Here is a 25,259-nt window from a genome sequence, read left to right as displayed (position 1 = left end):
CCAGATGGCCATAGACGTCCGACGGACGTCTATGGCCATCTGGCCATAACCAGCCATAGACGTCCGACGGACGTCTATGGCTGGTTATGTTCGATATACGTACAGCGGACGTCCGTCGGACTATCGTTCGTGGATCCGGATCGCGTCCCACGGACAGCCGGAGGCGGACATTCGGACGTTTCCGGAAGTTGCTTGCAGGGTCCGCTATTAGTGTAAAAACTTGCCAATAACATTCGTGTAAAGCTCAGCAAGCATGTGCCATGAAAATTTGTCACATACTAGTGCTCAATGCCTTTGTCGTGAGAGTAAAGCAGACAACAGAATATGGAACAGGTTCGTTTCCTGCTTTACTTACACACACAAAGCACTGAACAGCAGTGTGCAATTAAAACTTCCATCAGAGGCAGATATGCTAGCTGAGCTTTACACAAATACACCATTCCTGAAAACATGCTAAGTGCATAGGCATACCAGAATGAGAGGTTGCAAAAACAGCATTTTTTAGGCTTTATTGCAAAAACTGGATGCATAAATAGTCTACACTAAAAAATATCCATGTTAAAACTGCATGCAAACAGACGGAATGGCATGGTAAAATGCAGGCCGACTGGAGTATTAAGAATCTACTTGAATAATTTTTTTAATTATCCTTGGCTGGGACAGTTCTTCCCTTGGGGAGGTGGTGGAGGAAAAGGTATTTATTGAAACCTAATATTTCGAAATTATCGAGGAGATGATTAGCGAGGAGTGATGGGAGGCCTCCGCAGGCCGGGATTCCAGGAGCTGCTACTATCCTGTGCATTCGCTCAATCAGCTGTTGCTGGTCTTGCAGGTCTAAGCTGGAAAGAGCAGGTTGGGCTCCTCCTGCAATAGAAGGGAAAATGAAATTCAAGTTATCTGTGCTGAACTTTGATTACACATCTCCAAGGGTAACTCAATTGCTTTTTTCCAGATGGCACTGTATGCATGCATCTCCATTCAGAACAAGAACAGTTGCATACTATGTAGAAAGGTCATATAACTGCAGCAAAACCCATGCAGAACACCAAAAGATACAAACATAGTTTGACCAGAATCTAGCATTCAGTATTTTAATGTTTTTATGTTGTCTCTTTGAACATGCCACTCTGACTTAACATGGCATGTTATGTTTGCTGCTATGCGCCCTCAGCAATGCCCAAAACATGGAGCGCACATGCAGAGGAACTAAGCATAAAGGATGCTATATATTAACATAAAGCACAGCCAGAGCATTGCAGTATTACACAGGTACGCATTGGTAGCAGAAACCTGCATTTTGAGTGGTTTAACAGGCAAATTTCTAGTCATTGTTCCTGCTCTGAAAAGAAGTGATCAATAATATCATTTAAAATTGCTACCTTTTTATTCTGTAAACTGCACGTTTCGCTGGTTTCCATGTACCCGTAACCGAATACATTCCCTGGGTGTGTCAAGGGTATACCGACATCAACATCTAGGCTACAAGCGTCTAGAAAGCGTCTCCTTAGAGCAGCTGTGATGAAGTAACTTATGTTACTGTAACTGATAACATGCAAGCTGCAGCAGCAGAATAAAGATATTTGACATGTGGCTAAAGCCCAAAGTGGAAGCATAGCCCGCAGCAGTGATTGCGCAGTTTTCATGCTTCTGCAAGAGTTAAAAGTAAAGTTATTTGTTTACTTACAGCGCTATATGTGACATTACAATAGCAAGGCTTATAGTTACACAAAACAAAAAGCTGACAACCACAAGCTCCTGATGTATTACCGGCAGTATACAGCATGGATGTTAAATAGGCACTGAAATATGGTTGCATAATTCTTGCCAGCTGTGCATGTATGTTATGGATTTCTCAGCTACACCCCACCACAAATTACAAAAAAAAGTAATGGTCTTTATAAATGCTGCCAGCTGTTCACAAGAAACACTGTACCTTTTTTAGGGGGGAAGGTAGTGGGTGCCAAAGAAACTGCCCCTGTCCAAGGACGGCCCATAATTTGCCCCTATGTAATATTGGGGACAGTTTCTGTGGACCACACAAACTGCAATCAAAGCACATAACTTTCACATCGACCAGGAAACTCAGACCATACTTGTCGATGTAAAAGTTGAACATTAGTTCTTTCATGTGTGCAAGAGAAATAAGGTCACAATTCGTTTACATTGCGATTCTAGTCCAAAATCTCCAGACATACAGTCCAGAGACTTTTGCCCCCGCAGTATAAGCCACCACTTGGGTAAGAGATTAGTAAAAGAAGTATATAAGACTTGAGTGCTGTTGGACAGCCATAGCTATAAAAATAGTATTGACATTGGAGTACTGCCTTACGGAGGGGCCTAGGGCATTACAAAAGCATGAGTTAGTGTCCGCTGGTCCTCATTTGAACGATCAAAAAGAGGGGGAAGGGGGCAAAGAAATCTACCTTAACTAAGTGTTTTGTGTGACATCAGTTAGCATTAGATATCACACAGTTTTGTGGAAGATTTGGGAGCACTTTGCTGCTTTCATACAGGATTGGACAAAAGAGCTTACCGCCTTCAGAAAGGCATGTTATATAAAAATGGAAATAGGGAATTTATTGCATCTGGCCACAACAACTTGCACACGGAGAGGAAGATGAACTGAAAACTTTATACATGAATGCACGTATTTACAACAGGTGAAACAACGAGCATGATCTACGCCAAAGAGGCAAGAGATCAAGATCTAGCTCAGAACGAGCTCTCCAAGCTGCGGGACCCAGTTTTTCCCATGTTTTTCATTTTCCATGTTTTTCCATTTTCATAAGGTTCTTCACACCCTCCCTAAAACAAACAATGCAAAAGGGACAACAAATTCGTTTCACAATAAACGAAATTTAGAGAATGGACCTCGAAATGATTGGCTCACTAGGTCACATGCCCTAGGAAAGAAAAAAAAAATTAAAACCCATCAAAACGGAGCCCCACGTGCACAACCATTGCCCAAAGCTTGCCCTCCTTTTACAGGGCAATTATCGGTGACCGAGTCAGCACCATTGCGGACCACATCAGAAGAGCCAAACCGCATCCTCCCGCTCTGCATCATACCATCACTGTTACACACTTGCCCTTCTTCAACACCGCCATCTCTCACCATTTATTTATTTATTTATGATTACCCTCAAGGCCAGGGGCATTTCAGAGGGGAGTGGTTACAAAAATAATAGAACAGAGGTTAAAAAACAAAAATGAAAAATACAAGCGTCATGTTCCTGGTTATATATTTTTAGCTGCTATAGTAAGAATATAGTTGTAAGTGCAAGGCAAAAATAACATTGGTGATTGTAACAGCAATGACTACAATTGTTAAACGGGTCGTGAAACGTTTTCCAGAAATTTTGCACGGCTTGGTTAAATGGAATCCTTGTCCTGCATCATATAATATACCGCGATTCGTTTCATCGCCCGCGTTGATTTAATAGCGACAAAAACAGAATTTCGGTTTCCTAGCGCGCGTCCTCCTCAACTCAACAGATACGTCATAGCGCTAAGCCAATGAGAAGCTCCCGTTGCCGGAGCCTGCTGAGCCAAAGTTGACCGAGCTCGGTGTATTTTAGAGGTTCTAATTGTGCCCTACTCTACGCTCACACAGGGTTTTTTTAATATGGCCAACGCCTAGGTTCCTCCGTGGGTTCCAGCGTCGCTGTGCTGCTATAGTGAACTAGAATATAGTCGTTACTGTTAAAACATGGTTACATCGTGGGCTTTGAGCCTTACGCCGACGCAACTTTTCGGGTGCCAGGTCAGCAAAGATGGAGCCTGCGAGCGACCGGTACAGTAACACTTGTGTCGAGAGGCCGCGGTAACCGCGGCACAATCCGGCTTGCAGAAGCCCCGACCGTCAGCCTCCCGATCCCAGCCGTTTCGGAACTACGCATTGGTATGTATGTCCGAGTCTTGCAGCCTAGCCTACGTTTGACCGTTGCGAGAGTGCGCAATCGCTAACCGAAGCTTTCGAACAGGTGCAGCTGCGGGCGGTGCGTGCCGATGGCGACTGCTCTGAGAGCATCTGGCGAGATCCCGGCGGCGACTACGTAGTTGAAGCAGCCCTTTGGGTGTTACAGATCATCCGCATTTACTCCAAATGCTTCTTGATCATGGACTGCTAGTCGAGAACACAAGGTAAGAACCTTGAGCGAAAGGCGACATAACTTGAACAAGCGGTCACCTGTTTTTCATTTCCTCGAGCAAGAACTGCTGTAATGAAATTTATTGCGGAAGGCAGTGTTAATAAAAGAAAGCTTCCCCTTCAACGTTACTTGCGATCATCTACACTGTCTACAGTGTCGATATTGCGCCACGTTAGCACGAACACAACATCGCTGGTTTTCATATTTTTCTTGTTTTCGTAGAAGGTGCGCATGAGCATGACGTTTCACCATACAAATTACTGGTTTGCATAATTCCATGCACGAGTAAATGAGAAAACACGCATCATCTGATAGTGTGAAGTTGCTAAATGGAAAGGGCATGCACATTGATGTAAAGTAACGGCAAAAAAAAAACACGCTGTCCGGACACATTTGCTTGTTTTATTAGCCAGGTATGACCTTCAGCAAGTGCAGCACTTCAAAACATGAATACATAAGGAATGCCACAAGAAATGCAGTAAATAAGTATAAAAGCAATCTCATTTCGGAGGACTCTGTGCTAAGTGAAATTGCATGCAGTGAAGTAGCCTGTCTCCTGCAGAAGCCGTGGGAAAATGCACTAAAAAACGACACAAAGAAGAAAAACACACAGAGCAGGACTGGCTTCTGCAGACGATCACTAACTAGCCCGACAACCCTTGTTATAGCCTGTGCCCACTTGCTGCCAGAACAATCACCATACCAGCACTCAAAGTTTTATTTGCTAGTTTTTTTTTACCCACTTGCATTAGGTGAGTGTTGTATAGTGAGCAAATATAATTAAAAAAATTGTCTGACTTCACTGATACCATCATCAGCACCTCCACACAGTAAACCTCTCCAAAATGCTTTGACACTGACATTTTACATGTGCTGGAATGTGACAACCAAAAAAAAAGAAAGACGTTCTTCCAAAGGCCAGTACACCGAAACTTCCACAGCTTGAGTAAGTGTTGGAAATTTTACAGTTAGCAAATGAAGTTATAGAGTAGTTTTGCGGCACTTGCAGAAACTTTGGCATGTGGCGTGTTGTGGGAAAACAACTGAGAGCCGTTGACAGAAGTGGACTTATGGCTCCTTCAAATAGAATGACTCCATGCACAGAGCTGCTTAATGCATAAGTCGCATATTTAACATCTTCGTGCTATGCGGATGATATCAGCGTGGACATTGACATCGGCCACAACACTAGTATAAAGGGTGTAAGACGACTACCAGGTTTTGTCAGTCAAAAGCTGCATTGCCTTCAGGCATTATTTTGCTGCAGTAGCAAATTGTGATTGCACTGGAGTTCTAATATTGGGTGGGTTTCATTCTCTCTCAATCACCTGCAGCAGAATTCAAAGTTTGCCATACTTCCATGGAGAATAAATTGACAGTGAAAGTTACACTGTACAGCTTCTGTTAACGGGAATTAATTGTACAGATGCATGAATAACTTTCAAATTTGTAAAAGACCTAAACCATATTTTCATTTTGCTATGCTGAAAAGTGAATATTGCTTTTTCTCTTGTCAACAGGAGGCACCACTACATCTGCTACAGTCAGCTTGCGCACTGGCTTTGGGGATGCCTCGGCAGACATCACAGTAAAGTCCTCCCTATTTGTGATGAAAGCCAAATAAGGGAAAGGTTTCTATCTGACAGTTACACTGGTTTCCAGTTTGCACAAGGTTTGTAGAGTCATCACCTTATTCATTCTGAAACAAGCCGGAAAACATGAGAAGAGAGAATTGCAGGACAGCTGGACTAATAGCTGGAATTTTACTAAAGGATAGAGGCAAAAGAAGACTTGCACAGAGATGCACATGTAAAAAAGGCTCCAGAAGACTGTTGACTCATTTCTTAGCCACACACACGTCCTTAGCCTTTGCAGTATAGTGTGCCTTTGGATTTGGATCTGTGGCTTCCCTTTTATAACGAGTGGTTCTTGACCATAAGGAATTTGCTTTTTTTAGATGATTTTTTAGACCCTTTCTGCTTTCCACGCTTTCACTGCTTTGGGGGTTTTTCGTGCACGTGCATTTCTGTGCGAATCATCTTTTGCCTCTTTCCTTCAGTAACATTTCAGTTGTTAGTCAAACTTTGTCTTGTGCTCCTCTCACGTGTTTCGTCTTCTGGCTGGTTTTAAGATGAATCAGTACCAACTCATCCAGTTGTTAGTCTTCTTGATATCACTAGCCTGACTGCACCCACTGCTAGGCAAATGCCTCTCCCATATCCATCCGAATAACCCGATCCAGTGCCAGGTGTATGATTCTCGCAAACTTCCTAATTTCATCTGCTTGCCCGAGTTTCTGCCGCCCCCTGCTACACTTGCCTTCCCTTGGAATCTAAAAGACATATATAGGCTCACTTAGAATGAATTTAGTGTACCCACTCCCTTCCTTTACCTTTGACGGGTAGAATTTTTCTTCTTTTGGAACTGACCGCAGATACATCATAATGGAATCTACAAGACATATATAGGCTCACTTAGAATGAATTTTGTGTACTCCTTCCCCACCTATACCTTTGATGGGTGGAATTTTTTTAGCACTGACCGCAAATGCATCATAATTGTGCAGTTGTGTATATACCTGCTTGTATAGATGCCTCTCCCATATCTATCCAAATAACCCAATCCTCTGTCAGCTGCATCCATCTGATCCCCGCAAACTTTTTAATCTCACCTGCCTGCCTGAGTTTCTGCTGCTCCCTGCTATACTTGCCTTCCCTTGGAATCTACAAGACATATATAGGCTCACTTAGAATGAATTTTGTGTACTCAATCTCTAACTATACCTTTGTTGGATGCATTTTTTTTATTTAGCACTGACCTCAACACATCATGATTGTGAAGCTGTATATACACATTTGTATATTTAGGAGAGAGGAAGACAGCGAAGAAGCATGAATAAAAGATGTCTTGCTCTAGGTCAACTTCCTTCTAGCCTAAAAATTTTGTATGCACTGATGAACCTGCGGCCAACCAATAAATTATTTTGAAAGCAACATGTCTCTCTTTAACACTCATTTGGTAACATTAGTTAATGCCCAAATGTACTACAAAGTGGTGGCCCTTGTGGCACTGACAAACCTAGATTTTCTAGTTGCCGCGTTCACCTTTACACGGCCTCGAAAAACAGTGGCTCACGGGGAATAGAAAACAGTTTTCTGCAAAAGCTGCTTTGAAAGGTGGCCACTGTTTGCAGCATTTTGCAGTCTCATTTAGAAGCAAGCCAACATAATCTGCAATCTGTAGACATGCATACAAAAATATGTGCCTTATACTTTGAAATGTACCAGACTTTAACCAGTCATAAAACAGCGTGCTGAAAAGGTATGTATAGTAAAGACTCCTTCGTTGATGATACCCATAGTTTGCATGGAAACATCTGCACTAGAACCTGCATGACGTTGAGTTAATTGGCCTGCTGGTTGAATATGCCACCAAAATGCTGGTAATACAATGCACTTCGTCGGTGCTGGGGTCAAGTCTGGAAATATAAAGTTGGAATGATTTAATTGTGAAATCTTTTGCTGCTGAATTCCCTGCAGGCTAGAATGTAACAGGATTAAAGGGCAGCTGTAGACGTAAGGGCAGCCCACATTGTCACGGCATCTTATGCGTCCTAGTGCACATATCTACATACCGTGCATGTTTTGCTAGTAAACAATGTAACCACAGATTTGCGAAGCTCCAAGAATGCTACACTGATGCTGTCTGAGTAGCTGCTTGTGTCGCTGAATATTGTGAAAGCCTTTTGATGGAACGAAAACTGCTTGGTGAATACTTATGGAGAGTGAGGTTGGTCAGGAGAGCAGGTGATATGTACACCTTCGCAATTTAACCATACAAGCACAGACTGTATGATACTCATACAAATTGAAAAATATAAGGGAAGGAATTGAACTGAAGACTTCGCGGTTCGACAGTCCAAACTTCTGCTACATGTGCTTTGGGCTGTGTGTGCTAGCCCGCTTGCAATCTGATCGCCCGAGCCAGGAAAATGGTACACACCCATATGAGCACCACTCCCAGTACTCTTTAACATGTACAGTCTTTGTCAAAAATGTACAGCCCAAGGGTTTCTTTTCTAAGCCTTGTAAGGCGGCTCCTGGTAGCAATACTGGAATATGAATGTAAGCTAGAACAGAATGAGTTTTGTCATCTATGACATTTGGAACGCCAGAGTTGCGATACGAGCCCGGTTACGGGGCTTAGAAGAAAAAACCACTGGGCCGTATATTTTTGACAAAGACTGTACATAGAAGTGCAGGTGCTTGGGATAAACCTTGGCTGCCGCAATGCACCTAAAACAATGGCATGTTAGCCAGAATAGCAGGTTGGGCTTGTTGGTTTTCCATCCTGAGGTAACAGCGCAAAATGTGGACGGGAGCACAAGACGAGAAGACGATGAGACATTGTGTTGTCTTCTCGTCCTGTGCTCCCATCCACGTTTTGCGCTGTTACTTCAGAATGTCACGTGCCTGCCCAATATCTACATAATTGTCACACGAACCACTTTGTGTGTATTTATGACTACTTGCACAACACCGTTGCCACCCACTGATGACGAGCAGCTGAACAGCAGTTTTTCACGTGCACTCCGCTGCCATTAATTACAAATGCTATCAAGCTACGATTTCCCATACCACCCCACCCAACCTCTGTGTGTAATGACAACCTTTGGTGCGTTTGCATGTTCTCGGGATACTGAAGAAATCCATGGTACCAATTAGTAGATTCAAGCAACTTAATGTGACATACATCTGGTGAGAATATTACAACTCTATCCATGTATACACAGATCTTTATCACCACAAGCGTCACCTACAATTGTGGTGATGCCGCTCAGAACATGACTCATTTTCTTTTAGGGCATAATTCTCCACAAACCGCTGCTGAGCTTGTGGCCCCTTGGTAAGAGGCTTTCCACATCTGTGAAAAACCACTTCAGAAGTGGTGTGCATTCACAGTTTCAAAGCCTGCATTACAAATTTTTGGAAATTTTCAACACCACACCCTTACCAGCCTTTGGCCTTTGGCACTACACATCACTGAGTTCCTTATATCTACTTGTGCTCAAGGCCACAAGGTAGTGCTTTAGTGGATCCATACCCACTTGCCAATTATATGCCATTATGCATGCTTTCTCCATAGACTGCATCTAAATGTGGTTTCACACACAAATATTTATACTTAATTGGACAGGCGGACTGCCCAGAATGTTCCACATGTGACATTACGGAGACTGTGGAGCGTGTACTAGTGGTGTGTCCCAGTATATGCGTGCAAAACAATCACTCGAGTTACTTCTTTGAAGTGTTTTGGCAACAGGCCTCTCTCAGAGGACTTATTGGCCGGATGGCCAGAGATGGAAAGCTCTACAGGCAGTGCAGGCTTTCTGCTGCTTCTTGCATGACACAGGACTTGGCTCGTGACTGTGGTGCAAGTTACTATTCCTGCATATATTTTAATCAAGTCACGACCCTCTTTGTTCTTCTCTTTCTCTTTCCCTGTACAGAGTAGCAGGTCAGATATTAAACTTTTAAGCCAATCTATCCGCCTTTCCAATCAATAACACTTGCGTGAATGCATTTCTCCTGGATGGTTGATCTGGTAATCACACCATCGTAATGCAAGGACATGGGGCGTATGAGCTTTTGAGGTGAACAATTTTTACCCTAGAAATGTCTTTTGAATGATGTGGAGGATTCTGAGCTCTGCTCAACATGATCCTCCTCTTTAGAGTCTTCATCAGGTTCTATGGGACTAGATGAGTGCTGTGGAAAGAACGTGATCAAAGTGGAACCAAGGGGCCTGTTCTGGGTGGTACGATATGCTGGTAGGGGCACCTGTTGTGCTGGCCTCACGGTATCGTTCAAAATAAAAAAGAAAATCCAAAATGCGCATATTACTGCTATGAGGGCAGTCTGGCAGGAAACAATCAAATAGAACTAGTGGCTTCTGCGAGTCGAGTAGTTCTCAAATAGGCATATCTGTAAGGCTACAAATAGCAACTACTTTTACTGCCTTTATCATGCGACCTACACTTTTTTTGCCAATGCACTGGGCCAGCGGTTTTGCGTCGGTACGACGCATCGTTTGAGGTGAGCTTTCTTCGTTTCCGGTCCATACCGAGGCTTCGAATGACGCCGAGGTTCATTTAGGACTTCCAGTAGAAAGTAGTACAAACACATGAACCCAATCGGTGTGCCAAAACTTTTAAAAGCGAACGTTACTTCCACTCGGAGAAGCCGTGCTGCAATCTCGCGACGCACACGGTTGGCATAGCGAGCACTCAAACCCGCACAACATGCCTAAACCCAGAACCTAACGTTGTCAGGAAAAATACGCGAAGTCTAAGCACTGTAGACGTTGCAGGAAGTATGTTTCCTTTTTCCAGAAAGGTTACGAAAGAGGCGTCGGGAAGGTGGGGGAGCAAAGCTGCGACAACGCGTTGGGTGAAAGGGCCACCCAAGTACATTGTACCAACCTTTTTTTTTTTTTTTTTCTGTTTCCGGCTATCCGTGTAGTGCCATAGTTTAGGTCATCCAGCCGAAATAAAGGAAGCGAAGCTCGACACGCTATTCTCAATGATGCAGCGCGGAGGCGAGCAATTAATATATGAGTATGCGCCGCGGCGCCCGCTCCTGAAACACTCCACCCACCACTAGGATTGAATACACTTGTCAATTTATTTGACCTGAAACCGTATTTACATCGTATCTTTAATGACGCCAAGAATAAAAAAAAAATTACAGCAGCGGCCGCACAACCAAGTTGTACCGGTGGTATGAGACTGCTCAAGACGTTGTGCTCCATCACGAATGTTCACACACACACAAAAAAAACAAAAACAAATAAGATTGGAACCACTGTCATTTGGAGTACCCGGCGGAGCGAGGTATAGTCGTCGTTACCGAAAACCGGAACTTGAGCGTCACCTCTTGCTCTGTTCCAGAGCGCAGCGAGAAGCAGACACCACCCGTCCTCCGCCGCCGCCGACCGCGCGTCACGTGACAGTAACGAGGGATTGCCCTGATTGTTGAAGAAATGCGTTTGCGTGAGCGAATAATTGATATACTATATTTTTATTTGCTAACTTTAACAGGAACCTATTATTTTATAGGAAATAATGATTATATCTGAGTTTACAAACGGCTAAACATGACGTAGGCGAGTACTTCTAATTCCGGCCTACAGGGTCGCATGGTCGCTTCAGGAACGCAAAAATGCTGTGATTTCAGAATGGTATTATTAAATGCAGAAGCAATATTTCGACGAAATATTTTGGAATCGGCATGCCTAATGTTTACTGAAGCAAGGAAAATTGCATCTGGGCAGCTACATTTTCGTTTCACGACCCCTTTAAAGGCCTGAGTATACAATTTTAGCTAAGTTGGCACGGAATCGCAGGCGGTCTTGTATGCTGGCTGTCGATCCGGGAAGGTGATTCCAATCTGCTGATGTGCGGGGAATAAACGACTGCGAACAAGCTTTGGTTTTGTATGATGTGATGCCGACTTTATGTGCATGATCAAGCCAGGATGAGATGAAATATGGCACAGAAATTAGTTCATCTCGTAGAATGGGGCAATTGTAGAAAAGTTTATGAAATAAGCATAACCGTGAGAATTTTCGACGGGAGGCTAAAGTAGGTAGATTTAGCATGTTTTTCATGGAGGTGACACTTGCTGTACGATTGTAGTTAAGGATGAACCGGGCAGAGTTGTTTTGCACTAGCTCGAGTGCATTAGTTAAGTTCGTGGAGCTTGGGTCCCAAATTGCTGATGCGTATTCGAGTTTAGTGCGGACAAGCGTTTTATACAGCGTTAGTTTTAATGAAGTAGGAGCGGCGGAGAAGTTGCGGCGCAGGTAGCCTAACATGCTGTTAGCGTTGTTAATTACGGTGGTAATGTGGAGTGACCAAGTGAGAGAAGAAGTTAAATGGACGCCAAGATATCGATATTGTGAGCCCTCCACGGATCTTCTTTCATTTGTACATACCATGATCTTCTTCTTTCTCTTGTGCATACCATCATCATCGTCCCGCGGCGCCGGCTCCGGCGCACGCTTGGGTTTTCTCCATCAGATTGATTAAACGCAGACACGGCATACCTTGCCTTGCCTTCACGACCTTGCCGTCTGGACCTGGCCTTCTTTCACAAGTGGTGGAGGTGAAATTCGATCCCCTTGCTGCCTTGTGCCCTGCCTCTTGCTGGAGCTACGTTCCGGTCGCCGTTTAACAACTACCATCGTCATGTCAACCGAGAGCAGTCCCGACCCGGCCGGACCATACCTCGGCTACACCGCCGCCTCCGATGGTGCCCACACGACAACGCGACCCGCCGCTGTTTGCTGGTCGTCGCGACGAAGACGTCGATGACTGGCTTGACACTTATGAACGCTGCAGTGCCTACAACCGGTGGGATGATACTTTGAAATTTCTGAACGCATCTTTCTACCTTACTGAGGTCGCCAGAAATTGGTTTATTAACCGCGAGCCCCACACCACAAACTGGCCCACCTTCAAGCAGCAGTTCCGACAGTACTTTGCCGACCCGGCTGTTCGGAAGGAGATCGCAAGGAACAAGCTCGCTACTCGCCGTCAAGGTCCCGATGAGTCCTATGCGTCATACATAGAGGCCGTGCTGGCACTCTGTCGGCGTATCAGTCCCACCATGCTGGAATCTGAACGTGTACACCATGTCTTGAAGGGAATCAATTCAATGGCTTATAACACCCTAGTTGCCCAAAATCCATCAAGTGTTGATTCCATTATAACGACCTGCCAACGCCTCGACCAGCTACAGTCCTCCCGATTGCAGCCCGGCTTCACTATTGCCCAGACCTCTTCTGACCTCGATCTACGAGCCATGATTCGAGCGATAATCCGCGAGGAGCTCCAAGCCCTCAGCCCTTTCTGCCGGCACGTGTGCGATCATTCGTCTCCCCCTTCTAATGACGCCGGCCTCCGCCACATCGTTAAAGAAGAGTTGGCCACTATCAACCACCCTGTCACACCTGATCCTCCTGCACCTCGCCCAGCACTGACTTACGCTCACGTCGCTGCATCCCCTCCTCCTTTTGTTCCCCCACCCCAAGCACCACCCTGCAACACATCAACGCCATGACGACGGCTCAACCAACGCCACCCTATTACGCACCTTGGTGCCCCTCTCTCCCAGTATGCTATTATTGTGGAATTCGAGGACACATATCTCGCTTTTGTCGCCGACGCATTCAGAACGAGCGACGTGGTTATGACGCCTTCGAAAGTGACATACCTGCATATTATCAGCGACGACCAATTCCGAACCAACCTCATTGATTCTCTCCACCGCCGGTATCCTTGTCTGAACCAAGTGGGGCTCATGTATCCTGGTGCCAGTCCCCTTCCCCATACCGCCGCTCTATTTCGCCACTTCGACCAGCAACAACTGTTCCTGTCCGTAATTCGGAAAACTAAGCGATGCAGTTTCCGGAGGAGAAACTGCACTTTGCGAACTTACAAAAAGTCCTCCTCATCGCCCGTATAATATGATTTCCGTTTTAGCTGAAGGATTACCGGTCGAAGCTTTGATTGACACAGGAGCTGCACTTTGTTATTCATGCTGATTTGTGCCACCGTTTGTGGAAAGTAACGACACGATATGATGCACCTGAACTTCGTGGAGCAAATGGCGTCCCTCTGCACCCTTCAGCAAAGTGTACAGTTCGAGTTGTAATAGACGGCGTCTGCTACCAAGTGCAGTTTGCTGTGCTTTCACCGTGTGCGCATTTGATGATTTTTGGATGGGATGTTTTGTCAACCACTTCAGCGTTAATTTCTTGTGGCGACTGTATCATCTATATGACAGACAGTGATTTTTCATCTGACATTTCTGCACGGCATCATTTCCTCATTGCCGCAGCTGATACTGTATTGCCTCCACAGTGCGAAACACTTATTACCATTGTTTCCGAACACATCATGACGGGGATGTACTCATCGCACCATCTCATCGTCATCTTGCACATGGAATCGCCTTCCCATCAAGTCTTGTACGATTCCGCAGCAGCTCAGCAATAGTAGCTGCCACGAACACTTCCCGTGAATCCCTCATGTTGACTTTAAAGGAACTTCCCTGCCATGCATAGCGGATGCTCACCCTATATCCATGACGGTGCTCACTGCCCCGCTACCTCTGCAATGTGATTCATCGCAAGTCTCTCTTTCCATGCTGTCGAAGACAATCAATCCGAACCTCATGCCACACCAACGTCAAGAATTGCTGCAATTGCTTCAAGCCCACCGAACCATTTTTGATGGCACTTCCCCACCACTAGGACGGACTAGTGTTGCACATCACCGCATCCTTACCGAAGGTAACTCAATTGTACGCCGACGACCTTATCGGGTTTCCCTCTCGGAACGAAAAGTAATTGAAGAAAATGTCAATGACATGCTCCGTCGCGATATTATTCGTCCATCAACAAGCCCATAGTCCTCCCCAGTAGTATTAGTTAAAAAAAAGGACGGATCGGTACGATTTTGTGTTGATTATCGCGCACTCAACAAAATTACCCGCAAAGACGTCTACCCGATGCCGCGTATTCATGACGCCCCTGACTCTCTCCAAGGTGCCGAATATTTCTCGACCTTGGACCTCCGCTCAGGTTATTGGCAAATACCTATGCATGAGGACGACAAAGAAAAAACCGCTTTCGCAACTCCCGACGGACTTTACGAGTTTAATGTTATGCCCTTCGGCCTTTGCAACGCACCCGCAACATTTGAAAGAATGATCGATACTGTACTTGTGGACTCCAATGGAGAACCTGTTTATGTTACTTGGATGACATTGTTATCTTTTCGTCAACTTTTACCAACCATCTCAAGCGCCTGAATGAAGTCCTCACGTGTCTTGCTTCAGCGGGCCTTCAGCTCAACACCAAGAAGTGCCACTTTGCAGAGAAGGAAGTTAAAATATTAGGACATCTGGTTGGCCATGACGGCATTCGCCCAGACCCTGAAAAAATAACCGCGGTCTTGAACTTTCCTCGTCCACAACGGACTACAGATTTGCGCAGTTTCCTTGGCCTGGCGTCCTATTTCCGGCGATTTATAAGACATTTTGCAACTATTGCTGCGCCACTTCATGAACTACTTAAAGCGCGCAGCCCTTTCGTGTGGACTAAACAGTGCAACACTGCTTTTAACGACCTAAAGCACGCCCTCACATCAGATCCAGTTCTTGGCCACTTCAGCGACAGCGCTCCTACCATCCTGCACACTGATGCCAGTGGTCACGGTCTTGGCGCTGTACTTCTGCAGCGCGATGCAACTTCACGTGAGAAAGTGATTGCCTTCGCCAGTTGGACCATGACTCCAGCTGAGAAAAAGTGCACCATTACCGAGCAGGAATGTCTCGCCGTCGTCTGGGCTGTTCAAAAGTTTCGCCCTTACCTATATGGTCGGCATTTCACAGTTGTGACCGATCACCATGCTCTGCTGGTTATCTTCACTGAAAAATTTGACAGGCAGACTTGGCCGTTGGATTCTACGCCTGCAAGAATACCATTTCGACGTCGTTTATAAATCGGGCCGCCAACACCAAGACGCCGACGCTCTTTCTCGCTGCCCGGTTTCGGAATCAGCCTGCTGTTTTTCTTCACAATGCATTTCCACCTCTGACCACAGCCGATCATCGCTTCCACCGACGCATATCACTGTAGTTTCTTTTGACGACTCTGAGAACAAGCACGCTCTCCGCTCACAGCAATTAGCTGATGCCTACTGTCGGCCCATCATCGACCGCCTTATCAGTGCTTCGAGCCCACCCAACGCTAAGCTTCGCCGACAGCTTCGCAATTTCAAGCTTCAAGATGGCATACTACGCCGCTACGTGTATTATCTTGATGGAACTCGCTGGCTCCCAGTCATATCGCGTGTGCTTCGCCCACGTATACTAGCGGCTTTCCACGATGACGCTACTGCAGGTCACCTTGGTTTTAACAAAACATACGACCGTGTGAAAAAGACTATTCTTTTGGCCTAGCCTGTCTACCACCGTAGCTAAATACGTTGCTTCCTGCCACCTGTGCCAACGTCGCAAGCGGCCGACTTCTTCGCCCGCTGGCCTCCTACAGCCCCTTCCCTGTCCTGCCACACCATTCGACGTAGTCGGCATCGACTTATATGGTCCCCTACCTCTCTCCAATGGGAGTAACCATTGGATTATAACAGCTGTTGACCACCTTACACGCTATGCTGAGACAGCCCCTGTACCGACTGGTTCAGCTGAAGAGGTAGCTAATTTCTTTTTGCGGTCAATTGTATTGCGTCATGGTGCTCCTCGGGTGCTTCTAAGTGACCGCGGGGTGGCCTTCTTATCGACAGTCGTATCCGAAGTTCTCCGTGCGTCATCCACCCTCCATAAGACAACCTCAAGCTACCATCCCCAGACTAACGGTCTGACCGAGCGATTTCACCGCACCCTATCGGATATGCTATCCGTGTACATCACACTGGATCATCGAAATTGGGATACTGTTCTTCCATTCGTCACATTCGCCTATAATACTGCAGTACAGCGGACTACCGGTTACTCCCCTTTTCCTCGTTTTCGGCCATCCTCCCACTACAATGCTCGACACTTCCTTCTTCTCTACGCCCAACTACTCCTCATCATTGCCAGCCCAGTTCTTATCCCGTGTGGCCAGATGCCGTCATCTTGCCCGCCTCAACACAGAAGCGTGCCAGCAAGACCGCAAGAGTCGCTACGATTCAAAGCATCGCGTGGTCTCTTTTCATCCCGGTGACGAAGTACTGCTCTATACACCACTGCGCACCCCTGGCCTTAGTGATAAATTTCAGCACCACTATCTTGATCCCTACAAGGTAATCAACCAAACTTCCCCAGTAAACTACCAAGTCACACCTGTTGATCCCCCAGCTGACCGACGCCACCGTGGAACTGAAATTGTTCATGTATCTCGCTTGAAGCCGTTTGTGCGCCGCGGTACATCAGTTGGTTAGGAGCGGCCAGGCTGGCCGCTTCCGACCTCCCGGGCAGATTGTGTGAGCCCTCCACGAATCTTCTTTCATTTGTACATACCATGATCTTCTTCTTCCTCTTGTGCATACCGTCATCGTCCCGCGGCGCCGGCTCCGGCGCGAGCTTGGGTTTTCTCCATCAGATTAAACGCTGACACGGCATACCTTGCCTTGCCTTCACGACCTTGCCGTCTGGACCTGGCCTTCTTTCACAATATGATGTGACAGCCTCGAGTGCAGTGTTATTCAGATGATATGTATTAGTAGCAGGTGATGTGCGGGAAACACATAAAACTTTGCATTTTGAAGAATTTAGTTGCATTAGCCATAATTTGCACCACGCGGATATGAAAGTGAGATCGTCTTGTAGAGCACAGAAATTGTTAATGTCGTTAATTTCCCGAAAAATAAGGCAGTCATCAGCAAAAAGGTGAATGTTAGAAGATACACAATTAGGTAAGTCGTTAATATAAATTAGAAAGAGGAGAGGGCCTAAAACCGAACCCTGGGGTACGCCAGGTTCGACGGGACATAATGGGGAAGATGTATTGTTAGTAGATACGAACTGAGAGCGGTTACAAAGAAAATATTCAAGCCGGGAAAAAAGATTTGGATCGAGGTTAAGTTTACTTAGCTTGAGGAGTAGTAGTTTATGGGGTACTTTTTCAAACGCCTTTGCGAAGTCGAGAAAGACGCAGTCGGCTAATGAGCGGCGATCGAGGATGGAATGAAGTTTGTGTGAATGATACTGTGTTTCGCAAGACAACCGCTTACGGAAACCGTGCTATGTATTAGTAAAAAATGAATTGGAATCCAGAAAGTTTGCAATGCCTGAATATAATATGTGTTCTAAAACTTTACATGGAATGCTTGTTAAGGAGATGGGGCGGTAATTCAGGGGTGAATTCTTGTTACCTGATTTATAGATGGGGATCACCTTCCCGACCGTCCAGTCAGCAGGCAGGGCACCAGTGTGGAGGGACTGCTGAAATATCTTAGACAGTAATAATGAACAGTAAGTTTTAGCACCCTTTAGAAATTTTGAATTGATGAAGTCACTGCCTGGGCTAGAACATATTTTAAGGGAGTCGATTATCTTCTCAATACCCCGGGGTTCGATTATTATTGGATCCATAGTTAGGTAATTATAGTTTTTAGTTTGCGGAAATGTGGTGTAGTTACACTGAACGAAATTACTGCAGAAGGCGGAGTTCAAAACTGTTGCGCATTCTTCATCCGGGATGCAAAGGCCGTTAGCATCTAATAAAGAAATGGTGTTATTATCGGTTGGATTAACCACCCTCCAAAACCTTTTTGGGTCCGTGGTAAGAATGTTGGGATGCGTATTATGAAGAAAATTATTCCTCGCGTTTTTAAGTGCAGATACGTAAGCATTGTTAGCCCCGTAATACGCCTCCCATTTTTCTTGACTGCCGGACCTTTTGGCAATTCGGTAGAAGCGCTTTTTCCTATTTCACAGTCGTTTTAGATATGAGTTATACCACGGAGCTTTTGAGTGGGAAGATATAGACCGTAACGGAATATAAGTATTTGTCAAGTCATTGATTTTAGTAAGAAAGAGATTCCAGTTAGTTTCAACAGAGCGGTTATCAAAGCCCACGGAAAAAAAGTCAAGAAATTCAGCGAGTTCCGCGTTAATAGCCGGAAAAGCCTTTTTATAGTCATGGATCTGTTTGGTGATTTTGCGAGCAGGTGAAGTATGTACGCAAATATCAAACGAGAGCGATAAGTGGTCACTAAGTCCAGGCAGATACATAATTTTTGAGGCAATATCGGGATGTGTGGTCAGTATTAAATCAAGGGTGTTGGCGGTAGTGTTGGTAATTCTTGTCGGTTGAGATGCTAGTTGGGAACATGAAAAAGTGTAACAAAGGTTTATGAAGTCGGTGCTTAGACTTGAAATTGGACTCTGAACAGGGGCTTCAGAGCACCAAGATATGTTGGGAAAGTTGAAGTCACCCAGTAAGAAAATAGGCGCCGTTTGGGTGATGAGTAGAAACTGCATTTATTGCATCGTGTAAGTCATCGATGAAGTTAATAGAATGACCGGGAGGGCGGTAGCATACACCGAAAATGAGCTTTAAGTGTCCAAGTTCTATACATGCCCAGACAATCTCGAGGTTTGTAATGATGTTCAGTGTGTATGACCGGATTATTTTAGAAACAGTAAGTAATACGCCACCACCCTGACATGATGTGCGGTCGCAGCGATAGAACGTGTAGAGGGATGAGTCGTTAAAGATTTCTGTGTTACATATATTAGAATGAAGCCAGGTTTCAGTGAGCGCAATAACATTTGGGTTACAAGTGTCAGCATGAAATATGTCACGCTTGTTAACAATGCTTCTCACGTTAGCTAGTAGGATAGATATTCGTGGTTTAGATGGCTGTCCACGTCCCCTCACGTGATGCTACGGGACGTTATCGGAATGTTCGGCATGTACTGTGGCTCGCCGAGGTGTGTGTTCATGTGATGATTCAACTGGCAAGTTCTTTATCAGTTTGACGTTGTTGGTGATGTGGTCACACATGTAGCATTTGTTGTTAACGTAAAGTTTGTTGTGACGCAATTGGAACTTAGGTGATTGCGGCAGGCTTTTAGCGAAATCAGTAAGCTGCTGGCGCGCTTTGGGGGTGGCAGGTGAAAAATCTTCCGACACGGAAATGTTGTCAGATTTAAGTTTGGATCGCGATGCCAGTATCAAAGAACGAACTTTAAACGAACGGAAGCGGACAACTATGGGCCGACACCTGTCCACTGAAAATGAGCCTATGCGGTAAGCACGCTCTATGAACGAATCGGGAAGTTCATTGTCAAAGAAAGGCATTTGAAAAGACGGCAGACACCTTGCGTTCCGTTTCATCCCAGGTTTCGCGTTCATTGGGTATACCTCGCAAGATTAAATTGTTGCAGCGTGAGCGGTCCTCAAGGTCGTCTATACGGGCCTGTAATTCATGTTGTTGCAAGGTTAGCTGGCTGACAGTATCTTGAGTTGAGGCGATATCAAGTTCTAGGGCCTCCACAGTTTTGCACGTGTTTTCAACCTGTTCCAGACGGTTGAATACATCGAGCAACTTAATTTCTAATGCTTCTTGGTTTGTTTTGATTGCATTGACATCAGCACTTAGTTTCGCTTGTCCAGTCGTGAGTTCCGTCGTTTTTTTGTCAATGTCTTTAGTAATTTAATCACTTCGCTCATATGCTCGGGCTCACACTCCGTCACTGAGGAGCCAGTGCCAGCCCGCTTGTTGGCAACCATTGTTGGCATCCAGGGTTGGAATCCTCAACAAGACCCACTCAGCGCACCTGCACTGAATAATTGTCACTTTTATGGGCTCCCCGTCAAGGAATAGGGCCTTACACCATTCAGCCTGGCAGTGTTCATTCTTTGAACATTATGCCGTTCTTCCAAAAGAGGCGCTCGTTTCAAAGGTGCACTGCCTCCGGGCGATAGGTCCAGTCAGCGTACTAAGGGGTCGTCGGTGTATACTGTTCGTAAAGTTCCTTAAATAAAAATGAGCCCCCTACATGACGCAGCAATGAGAACAAACTGCCTGTCTCCGCGTCTTCGAGTGCGACCACAAAGTCCTCGGAAAAAGGGACTTCTTTCCCTCTATGCCTACGTTTCCGTTAAGCCGGACCCTGCTGTAGCTGCCTCTCTGTGCGCGTCTCCCCGACTCCTGCCCGAGGGCAAGTGGGAGACGGCCGCAGCTGGGCATTGAACAAGTGACCCAAAAAGAGTAGACTGTAATAATGGTGCCTAGCACACCCACCGATCCCTTACAGAAATCATCAAAGGAATAAAAGCAACACATCAGATAACGCTACAATGTTTCTAAGTGCAAAGCCCACAACTCCAAGTTATATAAATATATGCATATCTCTGCACATTAACTAGACAGAAACAGTGCAGAGTAAACTAATAATTCAGTGTCTGGCAACACTATTAAAAGGGGATAAAGGCTACATGGGGGCTACGATTATTAGTACCATTTTGCCTTTAAACTACAATACCATACTTGTTGCAAGCTTAAAATCAAAGATTCACACCTGTCCCACCCACAGCAATGGAACACACATCTGACTCAAGTCTGCAGAGAAAGAGCAAGCTAGACTATTATAAACGCACCCTTGGTTGTTTTTCTGGCATTTCTGAGGGTGAAGAATCTGACTTGTCAGTAGCATGTATATGATTAAGAATCCTATGACAGTAAATGCATCACATTTTCTGGAGTGGCTTTCCTTTGCTGACCACATATGATGTGAGCTATAATTTATCCAACTTGGCCTAGCTTTATTCTATGAATAACAGAGCTATAGCAGGTACACAGTCGTCCACTCTTAGGCTGAACATGCGAGTGGTTGGCGTGCACTTTTCGAGATGCCACTGCGTCCATCGCAGCTGCACACCGTAGCGAAGAGGCAGACAGAGTGAAGTAGCAGCCTCTAGTCCCTCTACCGCCACTGGGGTCCCAAACTAGGGACCCCTCGTGTTTGTCAGGGCAGGCCCCCTCAGGGTCAGCTAGTGCGTAACCTCCTGTATTTGTATCTGATGGAAATGTTTTCCACCACCACCCCAAATACGCAGCTGCGCATCACAGCAGATGTGAAGCAACAGTTCCTGGTCCTTCTATGCACAAGCCACTTTGCCTTGATGCATGCCTGCGCACCATAGTAAAGAGGCAGACGACATGAAGCAGCAGCTCATGGTACCTTTACACATGAGCCATTGTACTTTGATGCGCAAGTGCACCCCATAGCAAATATACATACTACGTCACACAGCAGCTCCTGGTCCCTCTATGCAGAAGCCACTTTGCCTCAATACGCACCTGCAGAAATGCCGAACAAGCAGCTTGGGCGCTGCTGCGAGCAGTCGGGCCATGCAGTAGCGCCAGGAGTGAGCCAGGCTGAAAGACATTCCCACTGGCACGTGCCGACGCGAAGAGGCAGACGTGAAGCTGCAGCTCCTGGGCCCTCCATGCACAAGCCACTTAGCATCAATGCACGGATGTGCACTGTAGTAAAGAGGCAAAGGACGTCAAGCAGCAGCTCCTGGTCCCTCTACACATCAGTCATTTTGCCTTGATGCGCGTCTGCACACCGTAACAAACAGCCAGATGTGACAAAGAAGCTCCTGGTTTCTCTACACATAAGCCACTTTGCCTCAATGCACGTCTGCACACCGGAGCAAAGAAGCAGATGACGTGAAGCTGGAGCTGCTGGTCCCTCTACGCACAAGCCACTTAGCCTTGATGCATGGCTGTGACGGATGCATTGCTATTTCGCAAACTGCATGCCACACATTCCCATTCAAGCTAAGAGTGGACGACTGTGTAAACGTAAAATACTAGCTATTTACTCCAAGGGACAATGACAAAAAGGAACATGGGGGGTCAATGTAAAAAGAATTTGCTGCATAAAGATTGTTTAAACCAGTTCTACATCCTACATGTAAACAAGCTAAAAACATTACTGTCAAAGGGATGTCCTGTGTGTTTAAAATCAAGCTCAAACAAATTCAACACTGATAATCATGATTCAATATTAATAATATAGATAATGATACAATACTCACTTTTATCCATACCAAAGAAATGAGAATGCAAAGGGATGTTGCTGTTTTTTCCCCATGGATGACAGTTTATCCATGCTCAAAGTGCTGCTTTATGTTGGCCTACGAAATCGGCGACAGCAAATGGCATCTGAAAAATTTATGGAAGCCTCATACTAGTTTCAATGAGAAAAGCATTGCCATACAGAAGCAGAACACAAATACATTTACAACACACTAAAAGCACTGCGGTGCTGTTTGTAGGATGACTAGGTACAGGTTTTTGCTGTAGCAAGCCAAATGTTAGCCTTCAATAAGGAAAGCATTCCCATACAGAAACAGAATACAAAAACTTTTACAACACATTAAAAGCATCAATTGCACAAATGCTTGTAAGATGATCAGGTACAGGTTTCTGCTATAGCCCACATCATGTGGCCAACGGTTATCAGAAGCCTTGTATGTGAGCATGATGCCATAGATTCAATTTGTGGCTATCACTGTATTAACAAGCATGGGTTTAAAGCTACTTCAATATGATAATCTAAGAGCATGACAAGAGCTTTCAGTGCGAGACATAAGCTCAGTATCATGCACTATAAGGTGCTGCATGGCTGTAGTGTAGCTTTGGCATTATCTCGCTGTCAATAATGCAGTGAAGTTCTGAGGAGCCTTTGAATATCAGTAAGGACAGAGCAACAACAATTCTGTTTTCATCTTACTTTTGCTCAACTGGTCTTTTTTTTTTTTTTTTTCCCCGGCTTGCATGGCCTCCAAGTATGCCGGTTTTGTATAAAAGAAGGCGTTGCAGGCACCAGAGCTCACAGCCCAACTGTATCGCGGCGGCGGTATGTCAAATTCGTGCCAGAACAGCGCAGAACAATGGGTCAAGAAAAAGACAAGTACTGACTTCTTTGTCTCGTCTCCTTGTCCGGTTGTTCTGCGCTGTTCGGTCCCACATGCATAACTAACATGCGCAAGGTGCTGTCCTGGTTTGTCAAAGCTGAAGGAGAGCACTAAACCTTTAGTTATTTAGTAGCTACAACACAGTGCACACAGCCATTCCTTCTATAAACTGTAGTTGCCATAAAGCTCAAGAGAGAAAGAACAGCGGCTGCCCATTTAAAAAGAAAAAAAAAAGGAAGAAAAAAAAAAACACCCTTGCCGACGTTTTCACAAGTGTAGGCATGTCGCACGATAGGCTCGAGTGCTAAAGTTTTCTCGTATAGTTTTTACAACTCAGCACGTTGCGCATGGTTAACAAATTAACTCCTTTAAAGCCCAGGCAGGCACTCCTTTATCAGAGACGAAGAAGTTGCGCGGCTTACTGGCGCAGCGTCCAGTAATGCCGAGAAGGATGGCCCTCAGACGTAAGGCTGCACTTTAGTTAGTCGGCACGGAGCAATCCTGTCAGTCTCGCCTAAAACACTCGACCGTAAGCTCAGCACCATCGGTGCATCGAAAAGTTGCACTAAAGAAACAAAAGTTCGGTGAAATACTTACTTTGGAATCGGCGGGTGAACAAAGTGTGCCAGCCGCACCTAGCCACAGCAAAAACAATGCTAGCAGTGCATTACAGCCGTAGGTATTTGTAACTGCGCAGAAAATGCAGAACGCGAAAACGCGAAGCAATCTTCATAACAAAACTTGACAGATGGGTTGGATTGGCTCATTTCAGATTTTTTGAGGATAGGTTCGGTTTCGTTCTTTTTGAGCTTATTGCTTGCTGCATCTATTCAGCTACTGATTAGAATTTCACCGAAGAGTCGTGATAGAAAGATGTTTAATGGCCATTTAACTTTTTTGAAGGAAGAATTTATCAATGAAACATGCGGAAAATAAAAAAAAACTGTTTAAGAGAAAGCTTGCTATCGCATCGAGATTCGCTCTGGCATCATATAATGCAGATTTGATGGCATTACTGATTTATACGCAGTTCAGACGAGCACGACGACTACAAACTATATGATAGCTGTGTAAAAGCAAATCCAGTGGCGGACGTACGGCGGCTGTCCGCTGGGCGAACGGATTCGACCATCCGCTTTCGTACGTATGCCGGAATTCCGGCGAACGGCCGAAATCGGCCGCCGAGCTGCGGCAAAGTTCAGATGTCCGTCGGACGTCAGTGGCCGTCTGGGATATATTAGCCAATGTGTGGTATTATAAACGTTATTTTAATTTAAATAAGGCTGTGGCTAAAGGTACGTCGGACGGACCCGATCAATGGTCTTAAAGGTACGTCCGACGGACCCGGTGCGTTTTTCTTCGGGATCCGTCCGACGGATCCGGGAAATATTTTTCAGAGGTACGGCGGACGGACCCGATCGGTAGGGTTCTTCCGACGGACCCAACGCATTTTTCTCCGATATGGGCCTTGGGATCCGTCGGGAAAGCCGGACTCAGATGTGGTTGTAGCAACAACATGGTAGCCATATGTAGCCAAATCGAAGTTGGTATGAGGTGTACGTGCGAGGTGTAAGAAGTATGTACTACATACTGCATGCG

The 25,259-nt window shown here is 45.5% G+C and overlaps 1 long non-coding RNA gene across 1 annotated transcript; it reads right to left on the bottom strand.

Annotated features, from left to right (window-relative positions):
• Nucleotides 1–498: 498 nt before the first annotated feature.
• On the bottom strand, nucleotides 499–24,391 carry LOC146207844 (uncharacterized). The gene is made up of 3 exons (XR_014704421.1): nucleotides 24,258–24,391; nucleotides 22,779–22,905; nucleotides 499–864 (listed from the first exon to the last, which is right to left on the bottom strand). It is a non-coding gene; the product is annotated as an uncharacterized LOC146207844 (long non-coding RNA).
• Nucleotides 24,392–25,259: the final 868 nt, after the last annotated feature.

This window comes from Amblyomma maculatum, chromosome 1 (assembly GCF_055883805.1).
Source record: "Amblyomma maculatum isolate TAMU_Amacu chromosome 1, ASM5588380v1, whole genome shotgun sequence".
Classification (NCBI taxonomy): Eukaryota; Metazoa; Arthropoda; class Arachnida; order Ixodida; family Ixodidae; genus Amblyomma; species Amblyomma maculatum.
Note: the sequence above shows the minus strand (reverse complement) of the source record. Positions and strands in the feature narration are given on the sequence as shown.